Source organism: Manis javanica, chromosome 14, assembly GCF_040802235.1.
Source record: "Manis javanica isolate MJ-LG chromosome 14, MJ_LKY, whole genome shotgun sequence".
In the NCBI taxonomy this organism is placed as follows: Eukaryota; Metazoa; Chordata; class Mammalia; order Pholidota; family Manidae; genus Manis; species Manis javanica.
In genome coordinates this window covers 93,742,495-93,755,768 of record NC_133169.1, presented here as the reverse complement: position 1 = coordinate 93,755,768, position 13,274 = coordinate 93,742,495, and positions in this window count along the sequence as shown.

Below are 13,274 nucleotides of genomic sequence, written 5' to 3'. Positions count from 1 at the left end.
TTATTTTTTAAATGAGAAAAACATTATGCTGTTATCATTGAAATCACTACATCCTTTAAGCAAATTGATCTGCTAAAATAGTCTTTAAAAGTGTTTAAAAATCTCATTTAAAAAATGGGGTTAACTATTCCCCTTGGTATTGTGCCAAAGCTGTTTTTTCATGATCCGCAGAGACTGAATCCGTGATTGGATCTGGTCTCTGTTTAAGTAGGTGTTGCTATACCTACACAGTAGCCAAAGATGGATTCGTTCTCTCTTTATCTTAATCCTCCCCTGAAATTTGCATGGTCTGTCTGGCTCCTGGTTCCTTGTACCCAATTGGAACAAAGAACAAGGAAGGAATTACAACATCGTGGAAAACCCTGTTAAGTGTTCTCTGAGTTTTCAGGTACTTAATTTACTTCTCTGCCCAACAGTGTTATTGCTCTGAAATCCAATATTGCTTTTATCTTTTTCTTGTTTGCTTTTCTAATATTTTAGGATGCCTTTATATTGTAAATGGGCATGGCTTACGTGCATAGGTACCTGTGTGCCTGTTGACTTGTGTTTTGTAAGTAAAATGTAACTCTTTTGACAGAACTGTGTCTGAAGAAGGGAGTATACAGGAATGGAAAGTGTCAGAACTGGGGGAAAACACAGATCACTAGGGGGTGGCAAGACCAAATTTTGGTCTTGAATTTGACATTAAGTTGCAATGTGACCTTGGATAAGCCACTTAACTTCTATACACCTCAGATCTCTGGTCTCATATAAAAAGTATGATCACTTCTGGGTTCCTTCTCAGCAATGTTATTCCCATACTATATAAGCAGGAAGAGAGACTTGTATTTGGGAGATGAAACCAAATTATGGTCCAATTTTATTCCTTTCTTTTTACAGGTGAGTAAATGGAGAAACAAATATAATTTTCTCTCACACAGGTGGTTAGTGGCAAAGACGGCAGGATTCTGGATCTCGTGACCCACGGACTGGTTTGTGTAGAAGACAAACTTACTGTATTGCTTTCCATCAATAGAATTTCATTAATAAAAACAAATACAATGAAAACAAAACAAGGCACTAAATTCAAGTTAGATCCTACTGCCTATATGGCAAGTGCCCAGTTTAGGCTGGATCTGGCATTATTTGAAAGGAGAGAGATTCACAAACGGCAGGTGTCGAAGACAAACACGGTTCTGCCTGTGCGATCAGAGCAACGGAGGAAGTGACTTAAAGGGCTGATGCCTCACAATGCGAGTCATTGCCAGGCAGTCCCCTGTCTTGGCGTGCACTTCCCTCTTGGGGAAGTGGAGACTCAGGTGTGAAAGGGGTAAAAAGAACCTGACCCATGTTGGGCAGCCCTGTGACGGGAGCTGATTACAGAGTCACGGAACTCAGGGGAGGGGGCTTCACCCCGCTCGGGAGCAAGGGCACGGGAGGGTTTCCTGGAGGCTGAGTCCTGGGAGAGGGAGACCTACATGATTCTAACTGCTGGCTGGGGGTGCGGGGAGTCAACCGACAGGGCACGTGTCAAGGAGCCGTCCAGAGAGTGTAGGGGGCCTGGCATTTTCTGAGAATAGTAGTGAGTTCAGCAAAGTTGGAGCGGTCAGGGAGATGGAGAGGGGAGGCGAGAGAAGAGGCTGGAGAAGGGAACTGCGCCCAGCCCCTGAGGGTTTGGTTGTCTTCACCCTGAAGGTGAGGGGGAACCACAAGGAACGGTGCTGGAAGCAGCTGGGAATGGATTATGGGGCAGCGGAAGGAGGGTGGGGGACCCGTCAGGACCTGGCTATTGCAACAACATGCTTCAGCCTTTATTTAGAGTTCACCGGTTTCCCCACTGAAGTCGTTTTGTGATCCAGGACAGCACGCCACATCGCATTTAGCTGCCATGTTTTCCTAGTCATCTCTAATCTCTGATAGCTTCTCAGTCTCTCCTAGTTTTCATGACCTTGACCACTTTGACCTCCTTCCCTTTTGTTAATTTCTCCCATTGAGCTGTGGGGCGGGGGTGGGCAGTGAGGTGGGGGGTAGAGAGAGGAAGGAGGAGTTCAAGGGAAGGGTCCTGCCTTTGCCCAGGCAGTAATTCCAGGTAGGAGCGAGGGAGTCAAGCATGCTTAGGTCAGAATCTCTCTTACTAGCTCTGTGCCTTTCAGCAAGTTAATTAACTTCTCTGAACCCGATGTTGTCAGAATCGTATCAGACAGCACATGTAAAAGCACCGAGCACACACAGCGCCGGGTGCACAGTGTGAATGCAGGACGATCTGATAGATTTGTTTACCTTCTTTATTTCATAGATTAGGAAACGGCTGAAGCACATCTATCTTTGGGGACAGGCAAGAAAGCAGCCTGATTCAAGACTCAAAGAAATGAGGCTATTTTCAAAGGGAGCTATAGTTTGTGTCATTAAAAATGCTGGCTTTGACCCCACCCATCAGTTTATTTATTTTAAAGTTAAGATTTAAACTTTCTCATACTAGGTTTCATTTGCCACTTTGCAATTCAGTCATGTTTTGTTTCTTCCTTGATGTGAGCTTTGAAGTTTCCCTGGAGAAGCAGAGACAGGTGGCTGTTTAGGGTCTGGGAGGCTCTGCCCAGCTGAGATGTGTGACGGGGTAGAGGTGGGACCAGAGACAACACGTATGGCTGAAACTCAGTCATGGGGCCGCTCTAATCAGTTTTCCAGAGACCCTCGGGGAGGCAGGTGGGAGGGAAGGACGCTGTGCTTTCAAAATGATTTTAGAGGGCGTAACTCCCCCTCCCACTTCTAGTGCTGCCTTTGACCCATTGCCCAGGGCATCAGGATAACGCAAGTCCCCTCCAGAGGTGCTTCCAGACCAGAGGACGGCTAAGGTCACCTGGGCAATAAGCACACGGGGGCCTCTGCTGACCTACGGTTACCCTCTCTGTGAGAACCCAGGAGTTCCAGTAGGGGGCAGTAATGTTTCTCCTAAATAGAATGTCAATGCCAAAGAACGCATTTAATAGGCCTGAATCAGCCTACAGCAGGTGATTGCATTTTTTTTACTGTGACACACAGTAAGAAATGCATTTTACATTATATCCCAGTATGCATATGCACTAACATACCTGTATGCTTGATAAGACACCATTTAGTCCTTACAACATGGAATGCACTTTGATCTATCCTACTCAATTAAAAAAATATTCTATTCTAATTTAAAAGCATGCAGCTGATAACACATAAAATGAATTTCTAGATTCACTAACCTTCAGTTTTAAAAGCACTGACCTGGAGGGATGTCTCTCGAGAAGTACAGGAGGGCCATCGCCTTTGTCCAGACCGGAGATCACTGGCACCAGATGATGTGTACGTGTCAAAATAAAAATAATGGTCGACATTTTTCAATGAATATGATATACTCGCGCCTATGCAAAACCTTTCTGAGAACTCTCTCATGTAATCCAACAATGTTTGGAAGAAGATCCTATTGTTTTGGCCTCCACTGAGGTTTAGAGAATGGAAGAAACCCCTGCTGACGTTGAGATGCTTCAACTCTTAGGCATAAGCAGTGTTGGAAATGGTTTTTCACTGGCACCCAGTATTTAGGAATGCTCATCTGTTCTCTTAGCCTTTTCTTTTTGTTCGGGACTACACATTTGTTACCTATGCATTTTCTTTCCAATTGAAAATTCTGAAAAAATTCTTCTTATCTACCAACCTCATTTTGAAAATAGGGATTTTCTTCTGTCTTTGATTCTAACCTTTCAGATCTAGGGTATGATATTTAGCCATGATGTATGACTCTCACCTACTTTACTTTTCTTCCCACGGACCAGATATTATATGTGAAGGTGACAGTTTTGTTCTTGAACATTGTTGTAAATTGAGATCTTTGGCTGTGTATTCATCTGGGGACGTACTGGACATCTGCCTCACAGACATGGTTGTAAGGATGCCCCTGACTTCTCTGCACACTGGACCAGACGGCAGTGTTGCTAGCCGGATCTGGGGAGCGGCCACGGGCTGGGCTGCAGTAACAGCTGCGTGGTAATCCTGGTGACCAAACAGCTCCTTGTTCTCGAAACAAACAAAATGAACTTTTGTCTGTCCTGGAACATGCAGCTTTGGGACTCTAGTGGGTGGAGGGAAGGATACCTAAGCAGAGAAATGACTTGCAGGATTTGCATTTTCGGTTGTTTTAAAGTCCCAAGGGATTCCGCAGCTTGACATGCTGACCCTCCCCCAGGTCCTGTGGCACGCCTTTCTTTTCTCTCCAGTTGCATAAAGTCTGTGCCTCACTTTCTTTCTTCTCGTATCCGTAGAGTAGGTTTTCCCTTTTGCATGTGCTCGTAGATCGCTGTAGTTTTCCTTCAGGGACCTTGCTACAGTTTATAGTAATACCATCTGTGTGGCTTAAAAAAAAATCCTTGGGCGCCATCTCGACTGGAAGCTCCACGAGAGCAGGGACGTGCTGGGACTTGTCACTCACCTCTGTACTTCCAGAGCCATGCCCAGTGTCTGCCCATGGGAATATCTCAGTAAAGGTCTGGTGAATGAGTTAATAAAAAAATGAATGGATGGAACTTTGGATTCAGGTTGCAGTCCCTTCTTAGGACTCTGAGAGGGAGAAAGCAGAACCACAGTTGACCTGCTTATTGTTCATGAGTGTCTGGGGAATGGGGTGATAGGGCTGCTTACACTCACAGCAGGTGGTCAGTTAAAAGTTATCGGGGATAATAAGTGTGATTTTCACTTGCTCACGAAAAGCGGCTGTAGGTGGGCTGCTCTCTTCCCCGTTTTCAGAGAGGTATCAGGAGGGACCGGGGATAGTCTTGGCCTTCTGTCGAGCACTTGGTCTGTATGTTGTGGAAGTGACTGTCCTACAGTTTACTTGCTCCTCTGAATGATCCTGCAAAGAAGCTATTGTCCCTACTTTCCAGATGAGGGGCTCTAGTCTCAAAGTAATTAAGACACCTGCAGAAATTCAAAACCAGGTCTATTTGACCTGAAAAATCAGTGCTTTTAATATCGATGTGATGCTAGTTTTGCATTTTCTCTAAAAACTTAGGATCTAGAAGAAAAATATTTCCCCTGTGCACCTCTGATGGTTTTCCTTTGTTTAAGGAGGAGGGATGACCAGGAAATCTAAGGGCAGGAACTTTGGTTTATACAAGCATTATTCCACCAAGCATCACAGGACATTTCTTCAGTGCTTGAAGGTTCTATAGAATAAAGGGCACCAGCGGAGGTGACACCCTTAGAGTATTTTGGGGCCTAAGTGGGCAGAGTATTTCAGAACCCCAAGGCTCCTTCCTTGGGGAAGCCATAAATTGGGGATGTAGTGATTTGCAGGCAAAAGACCTGGTCCCTGCTTCTGAGTATCTGTTGATCTGCTCAGAGGAGGCTGGATATGCATGTGAGAAGCTCTAGGAGGGGGCGCCGTGTCGCTGTGGGACACTCACTGGCAGAGAGCCATCCATTCATGCGTCATTAAGCTTCCCACCTTCCCTCCAACCAACCAGCATTGAACACCTCTTCTGTGCTAGGCTCGCACTCCAGTGAGCAAGGTGGTCGCAGGCTGTGACCCAGTGGAGGCTCCGGGCTTCTGGGTGGGCCAGGGCCCCCTGGTGAGCCTCTCCATTATTCTCAGCAGCACAGCTGAGGTGTGAGCGCTTGTACTGCAGACCCTGTGCTAAGTGTGTGCCCCCACTCTCTCTCTGACTTCACCTAACACTCTCTCCCCACCCGGCAAATAATTGCATCGTGTAATTGTTCACATAGCATGGTTGGGAAAACAGGTTCAGAGAGGTTAAATAAGAGATTGATTCTTGCCTAAAACCCCACAGATAGAAACTGGCAGAGTCAGGATACCAAAGTAAGCCTTGTCCATATTGGAAGTATTACATAAAACTGAAGCTAGACACTTGTTAAATTTCATGGAACTTCAAACTAAATCCATCTTATTCCCCTGCACCTCCTACCCAGTACGAATGGTAATACCACCGAACAACTCTTCGCGTCACGTGTGTGACCTCAGACAAGTTCTGAGCTCTTGGTGCCTCATTTTCATCATTGGTAAAATGAGGGTGACATTTATCTCATGCAGTTGTTGTGAGGATTAAATGAGTTAATACGCATTGTGCCTAGACTAGTTCTAGGCACCTGTTATGTGAGTGGAGGCTATGATTATTGCTATTCTCTTGGCAGACATTTCAGAAGAGTACTTGTTTGGGTGAAGAAGATAATGAATTCAACTTGGCACATATGGAGTCAGCACTTAGAGGTTGCATCCATCTAGACATGAAGCCAGTTTAATGTCTATATTGTTCGCTTGACCTTAGAGGTGACTCAGAGGCTGTTTGGGTCACCACTGCACCCCCAGCATGAGAACAGAGCCTGACCCATGGGAGGTGCTCTATAGTGATTCGTTGGATAAATTCAAACTAAAAACTATTATGTGTTTTTAGGGTATAAATTATACATGGATAAAGTAAAGTGAATAAAAATGACCCCGGAGGACACTAGCAGACCTGAAACCGAGAGGCGAGTGAGTGAGTATAGGCTTCCTGCAGACTCCACACATGTGTGGCCCTCAGGAAGTGGGGTTGTTCTCGTCCCAGGTCTGCTGTGAGCTGTCATTCCAGGGCTCTGGGATGTCCTGGGCTTTTGCAGCCTCCCAGCCAAACTCTGTGGCCAATCCCCATGAAAGAAAAGGACATTTCTTCCTGTCCTTTGACTTCAAACTGGGGTCAAAGGCCTTAGGCTGGTGTGAAAATAAATAAAGGCCTTGAGCAGACAAAGGCCATTCTGACGCCAGCCCTCACTGTAAACACTGGCCTTCCTTTCCTCTGGCCTGAAGTTTCCAGGTACTTCCCTGGGCCCACCAGGACCTCACTTGGCCAAAAGGCTTGGAGGCTCGCAGTGAGTTCTGGTGGTTTTGTAGGAAAAGCCAGAGGGGTTTCTCAGGGAAGCCAGAGGTAAGTGTGGGACAACTGGCTCTGAAAAAGAAAATGTATGCATGTAGGTGCATACTTAAGTTCATCATAAATTTTACCTTTAGAAGGGATGTAGAGCATACAATTCACTCATAACAATAAATATAAACACTTTCACTGTAAATTTCCAAAGAGCCAATTGTTTCTCAGACAATGCATTCATTAATTTGTGTGGAACACTTGTATTTAGAGTCAACTATGGTTGCAGCTGGATAACAAGCATAGCTTTGACATGAACTCTGGATGTTGCTTTCATTAACAAGTAGGATGAACATGAAACAACAAAGAGATTGGAAATCACTCATTTGTCAATGGTGTGAGTGACTCTTTTTGCTGAATTTGAAAGAATATAGCCTGTTTTTTTCTGCTTATCACAGTGGAAAAGCTGTAGATGTGACACAGTTTTAAATATTATCTGCATTATTTGCATTACTTTATCTAGTGTAGACAATCAACAAAGCCATAAATTAAGTCCTGATTTGAAATAGTCGCAAATTTCTGTGGTATAAATACTCCCACCTTGGCTGATTCCAAGCTACTAACGCGTCATCACTGAAAATGGGGTTGGGTAAGGTGTACTTCACCGTATTTCTACTATAGAGATATGATTGGTATGAACAACCTCAAGAGCATAGACAATAGCAAAATCTACTAAGCTAGCTAAAAAGTGATACGTTTTCAGTATTTATTACCCATTTTTCATGTGATTATTTAATCATAAATCTATTTTCTTTATCTAATTTGGCTTTTCAGAAAATATACTTTTTAAATTATAGTTGATATACAATGTTATACAGGTTTCAGGTGTACGACAAAGGTTTAATTTAATGTTTAATAATGCCTATGTCTAACAACCAGCTCTGAAATTTAACAATTGACTCTCAGGAGTAAGTTGAAGTCAACTGTAGTATATTGCTGACCGCAGCCCCATTAAAGAGGATGCGGTCGAGGGAGTGAGTGGGCACAAGGCCGGGGTCTCCTGGATGAGCCAGCACCCAGCATGGAGGTGACATGGGGCGAGTAACTCCCGGGATCACGCGGAAGGAAGGCCAAGAGGAAAGAGACCCTTCTTGTTCAGGAAGTAAAGGGAATTCTCCGGGGACTCTCCTGTGGGTTTGGGAAATTCTTCACTTAGCGAACCCATAATTCATTCCTTGTGTTTCATTTCTTCCTTGACCTCGTAGGGTTAGAGCATGCCCGGGAGAATGTGGTCTGTTCTAGCTGCTGGGCTGTTCAACTGAGCCTTGCAAAGGCAAGCGACATGTCACTGTGCCTGCCTTGCCCGGAGCACTGTCTGCGGAGGATCGCATCCTCACTCACCAAACGCGGCTGTGGAAGGGTTCCGCCTCCATGTATTGGCGCTTCCCCTTTCATCCTTCTGTTTAGCATGGCAGACATTTTGACCTCTGTGATTCCGCACCAAGGATGCTGTGAGTCCATACGTATAATTACAGACACTTAAACTAGTAGCATGGCCAATTTTTTATCAAGAAAGCATTTTCCTCAATTAACTCATTAAGCCATTTAATTTCAAGATCAAATTTCAATATAGTGCTCTGAAAGCATTTCTATTTTTGAATGTTTCTCTTATTTTATCAAAATCATTCTAGAAATGAATTCTTTTGCATATGAATTTTTGCAAGGAAGGCTTAAATTTACTGATTGTGATTCATCTGTATCAAATTGTATCACATTTTAGTCTCTACTAAGTCTAAATTTCCTGATTCATACTTGGCTGACCTGAACTTTGCCAGGACAATTTGATTTCGTCATCAATGGTAGTTACTAACACCTTCTGCTTGGTGTAGTTCAGCTGTTAATTTTATTTTGGATGGATTATCTCAACCAAAGCAATGAGATGCAAATGCCCAACCATCCTAGGCATCTGTGGAGGCCAGGAGTGGGACCAAGTAACAGCAGACTGGATCAGACGTGAGTGAAACGCTGTGAGCTAAGTTTTCAGCCATAGTAGACAAGTGGTAATTATCAATGATAAGAACTTCAGGGAAATGGTGCGATGCAGCTGCCTATAGCTAAACTCAAAGATATACATCAAGCACAGTTATTTTTCTAAACACACCCAGCACCTGTGAGCCGCGTGAGGAAGCCCCGCTAAGGCATCCGGCCCTGGCTGACCCGCAGTGCATGCTGGAGGACTCTGTGTGATGCAGTCGAAGAGCTCTGTGTTCTGCTCGGGGGCTCGGGGTCTGAGCCCAGCCCCATCACTCCTTGCTCCCTGTACTGGGCAAGTGCCTCCCCCCTTAGGTCTCAGTTTTACCAACTGTCAAAAGATGGGTTGGTCACTAAAAGTTTATAGGCCCCTTTGAAAACCTGAAGAAATCTTTGAGGCTTGCCCTCAGAAATACATACACACCCACATTTTGTACATAACTTCAGAAACTTCATGGACCCTTTAAGTGCATGTCTAAGGATGACGAGTTAAGAACACCCAGTTTAGGTGATGTGTCAGTACCTGTCTGGGGTTGACATGCTAGGACTTAGGTAGGTGATCTATGTGCATCTGCCAGGTGATGCCTGAGAGCTGACACACACACTGTTTAAGGAAAATGGAGAAATCCAGAAAAGAAGGATCTGGAGCCCTATGTATGCATGTCTGGTTCATTAGTATTTTCACTAATATTATTAAGGGTTAAGAGTATAGTCCTTGGGGTTATGCTGCCTGGGTTAAAATCTCAGCTCTGTGTATGATCTTGGGCAAGACTCTTAGCCAATCTGGACCTTGATTTCTGCATCATTAACATGGGAATAGTAATGGTGCCAACTTTATATGGGTGTTTATGAAACAGCTGGATTGTCAACTAAGTCACCTATTAACTTCTTAAATGAACAAATGCCAGTGAATTTTATGTGATACAAGTGGTAACTGTTATACCCGGCAGGCTCTGGAGACGATCTAGTTCAACTTTTTCATGTTAGGAGGGGACAACCAGATAACAGCCCTACCTGAGGTTGCCCTACTCACCATTTTAGGGGGCTCTCTGATGCTCCCCTTAGACCCCGGGAAAATGTGGAAATTAGCATGACGGCGTTGGCATCCCACTTTCTAATGCAGGAGGAGGCTGGCCCTTTGGGACCAGTCCTCATGTGATGATGTGCCATATTTGTAGAGTTCTCTGACACTGGCTGCTTCTACATGTGAGTATAGAGTGATTCAGGGCAGGTTGGACACCAGTGGGTATGATTTCTATAAAAGCAGTTAGCAAGAGCCTCTGCTTCCACCTGGAAATTAGTCACCCAAATTCTAATGACAAGGCTTCCATGACTGGCTGCCCCTCCCAGAGCAGACATTTCCACCACCCAGCCGCAGTGTCTGGGGGCTGCCTAATGTCACCACCACTAACAGACCTGGAGCCTCTGGGGGAAACCCTTCTGACACAGTCGCCTTATCATCTGACTCAAGGCAAAAACTAAGGTGGAAACTGGTTTGAGAAATCTCTGAATTCTACCAGGTACTGCGCAATACGGGTGACCCCACAAAGACTGGGGTTGGCTTTGCTGTTGAAGGAACTACGGGCCATGGAGCTGGTGGAGCAGCTGGCATTGCCATTCTCTAAAAAGAAGTGGACTCCTTCCTCAGAGCCCAGAGAGGGGTGCGCATCACCCACCTGTAGTCACCCCGTGCCTGTGATTTCAGTAGCAGGTAGGAGGGTGTGAGCAGAGCCTGGGCCTGCAGCCCGCCTGTGGGGTCCTGAGCAAGACGCTCAGACGCTCTGAGCCTTAGAATCCTCGTCTCTAAGGTACAACTGTTCGGAGAATTGACTATTAATAATGATTACAGATAATATGTTTGAACACTTAATAATTGTAGTTTATTAATATGAGTCTTATCAAGGGCTTCCTCTGCTCCTAAGGGCAGTGTGTCCTGGGCTTCACAGGGATGGCCTCATTCAATCTTCAGAACCATGCTGGGGGGAGCTGTGCCTTTGTCCCTGTAGGTGAGGAGGCCGAGGCTCCGTGAGGGTAACGACATGCCCCCAGCTAAGGAGGGACAGCCACGGGGCTGGAGTCCAGGGTAGCCTGACTCTAAATTCTGAGCACGTGTCTGTCACACTCTCCTGCTGCCTGGCCTGCTCTTTGCTGTATTTCCTCCTCCTCGGGCCTTGCAAGCATCTTATAAGTACTTAACACACTCATCCTCGCACCAGATGTGGTGATGTGTGTAAAAGCTCACAGAGAAGAAAAGTCCTCTAAACATGGTGAATCTTACCCCACATGGGTTATGGCTTTCACAGTGAATGCCCCTGTTGTTTTAAGGGCCATATTCAAGATTTGGGGGCCTTAGAAGGATTGGGGTCCTGAAAGGCCTGTGGAGACTATTAACAGATATTCAATAAAAAACTGTAATTCTAAGTTTAAAGAATTAAATGTGCTTGAGATTGGCTAGGACCTCAGGGCCTGACACAAACTCTAACCAGACAAACTGCCAGTGCAGTCTGAACAGTCCAGAATTATGCCAGCAAATGTGCTAATATAAATAAGCACTCTGAAAATGTCAGCGTTTGCAGTCTCCCAAACTGAGATGAGGTCCTTGCCTCAAGGTGACCCCCAAGGATGCACAGTTCCATCAGCCAAGCTGTGGCCCCTCCCAACGATCCAATAACTGAGCTGCGATTCCCGGATGTGCCGGGATGCAGAGATGCTCCCACTCAATTCCCTCTACTTGACAGGTGCACCTAGGTTCAGGTCTTAGCTCAGGCTACTGAGTGTCTGTGAGGTGTTAACAGATCATGTCCCTATTCTCAGCCATGGTTCTTCTAACTGCAAAGTGGGATAATAAGTACCTATATCACCAGGTGGTAAAATTAACAAGTTTTTGTGGCTAAAGCACTTAGCATGTTTCCTGGAATACGGAAGGGAGATACTTCACTATGGCGATGTTTAAGCCTATAACTTTATCTGGGAAAAAAGGCTCATAAAGAGAAGTCAACAACTCCAAAAGGAGCCCAGAAATATGTAAAGAAAGTAAATTACAAGATAATGACAAGAATAAATCCCCCCACGATGCAAGGCATTGTGCAGTGTGTGTTGTGTGTGTTTATATGAGTGTGTGTTTGGGGCTTTTCATTTCCCTCCTGTTTGGGTTCAGTAGGGCCCATGTAGGCCAGATAAATAGCACCCAAAATCCAAGGAGGAAAACAAAGTGACAATCCTCAAAAATTAGAGTTATGGAGATTAGGTTTTTTTGAATCATAAGAGAGAACATGTGACCTAGCCTAGGGCCTCTGTGCTCCACTTTGGTTGGGGAGGCAGCTTGCAAGATGCAGATTGGATGCAGAATTGTAACTTCCAAAAAATTCCTGTGATTTATGGGAAATATTACTTGGAATCAGGATAATTTTGAAAAACACAATTGCAAAAGCGATAGACCCATAATCACAGACATGTATTTGAAGCCAAGTTTATAAAACTAGTTTTATAATATACTTTCAAAAACTCAACTTCATTGTTTCATATCCAGTGCAAACCTTTCCAAATTCAATAGGAAAAATATTCTAACTTCAAAATTTAATTTTGAGATGTTTAAAATAGAACCAGCTATTTGTGAACTTCTGCTAAGAAAGGGCAAAATCTTGCATAAGTGAGTACAAGTGACTTGTGAGAACAGAAACTTGTGAAGGAATTAGAGGCACTGTTCCAGTTATTTACTGTTGCATAACAACCACACAAAACGTCTTGACTTAAAACAACACCTTATTATCTCTCAGGGTAGGAGGGGTTGGCTGGTCTCACCAGGCAGTGTTTGGTTGGGGTGTCTCAGGTGGTTGTCGTCAGATGGTGGTTGGGGCTGGAGCAACACTGGGAATGTTCAGGAACATTCTACTGGAGTGTGTGTTCTGGCAGGTCAGGGACTTTGTGGGCTTTGTTTGTCTATCTCTAGAGCCTCTGTTGGTCACACAGGTCCAGCCTAGGTCTGGTGTGGGGACGACTACTCAGCAGCTTGAAAACTGGGGTGTGTGGGTCATTGGATGTCATATTTGAAGACTAGATATCTAAGGGGCTTTATGAGACCAGACAACATTCCTATCAGGGTAGGATTTTTGAAAATTATTTTCATCTCAATGGAAAAGGAGTAAAGGTGCTTTGTTACCTACTTTTCATAAAACCCAGCTGTTGCTCTCAAACCTTGTGCGTGCAATTCCTAGCATGCATGCATAGGTTTTTATTACCTAGTGAGGCCAAAAGAAACCAGCCTTCTGTCTAAGAGTTGCAGGAAATATATTGGCAAGTCACCTTCTCTGTCCCCAGGTGGGCAGGCTCAGCTCTGTCTCTGCCAGGGACCAGCAGACCTCGCAGGCCTTTCTTATGGGCAGCTGG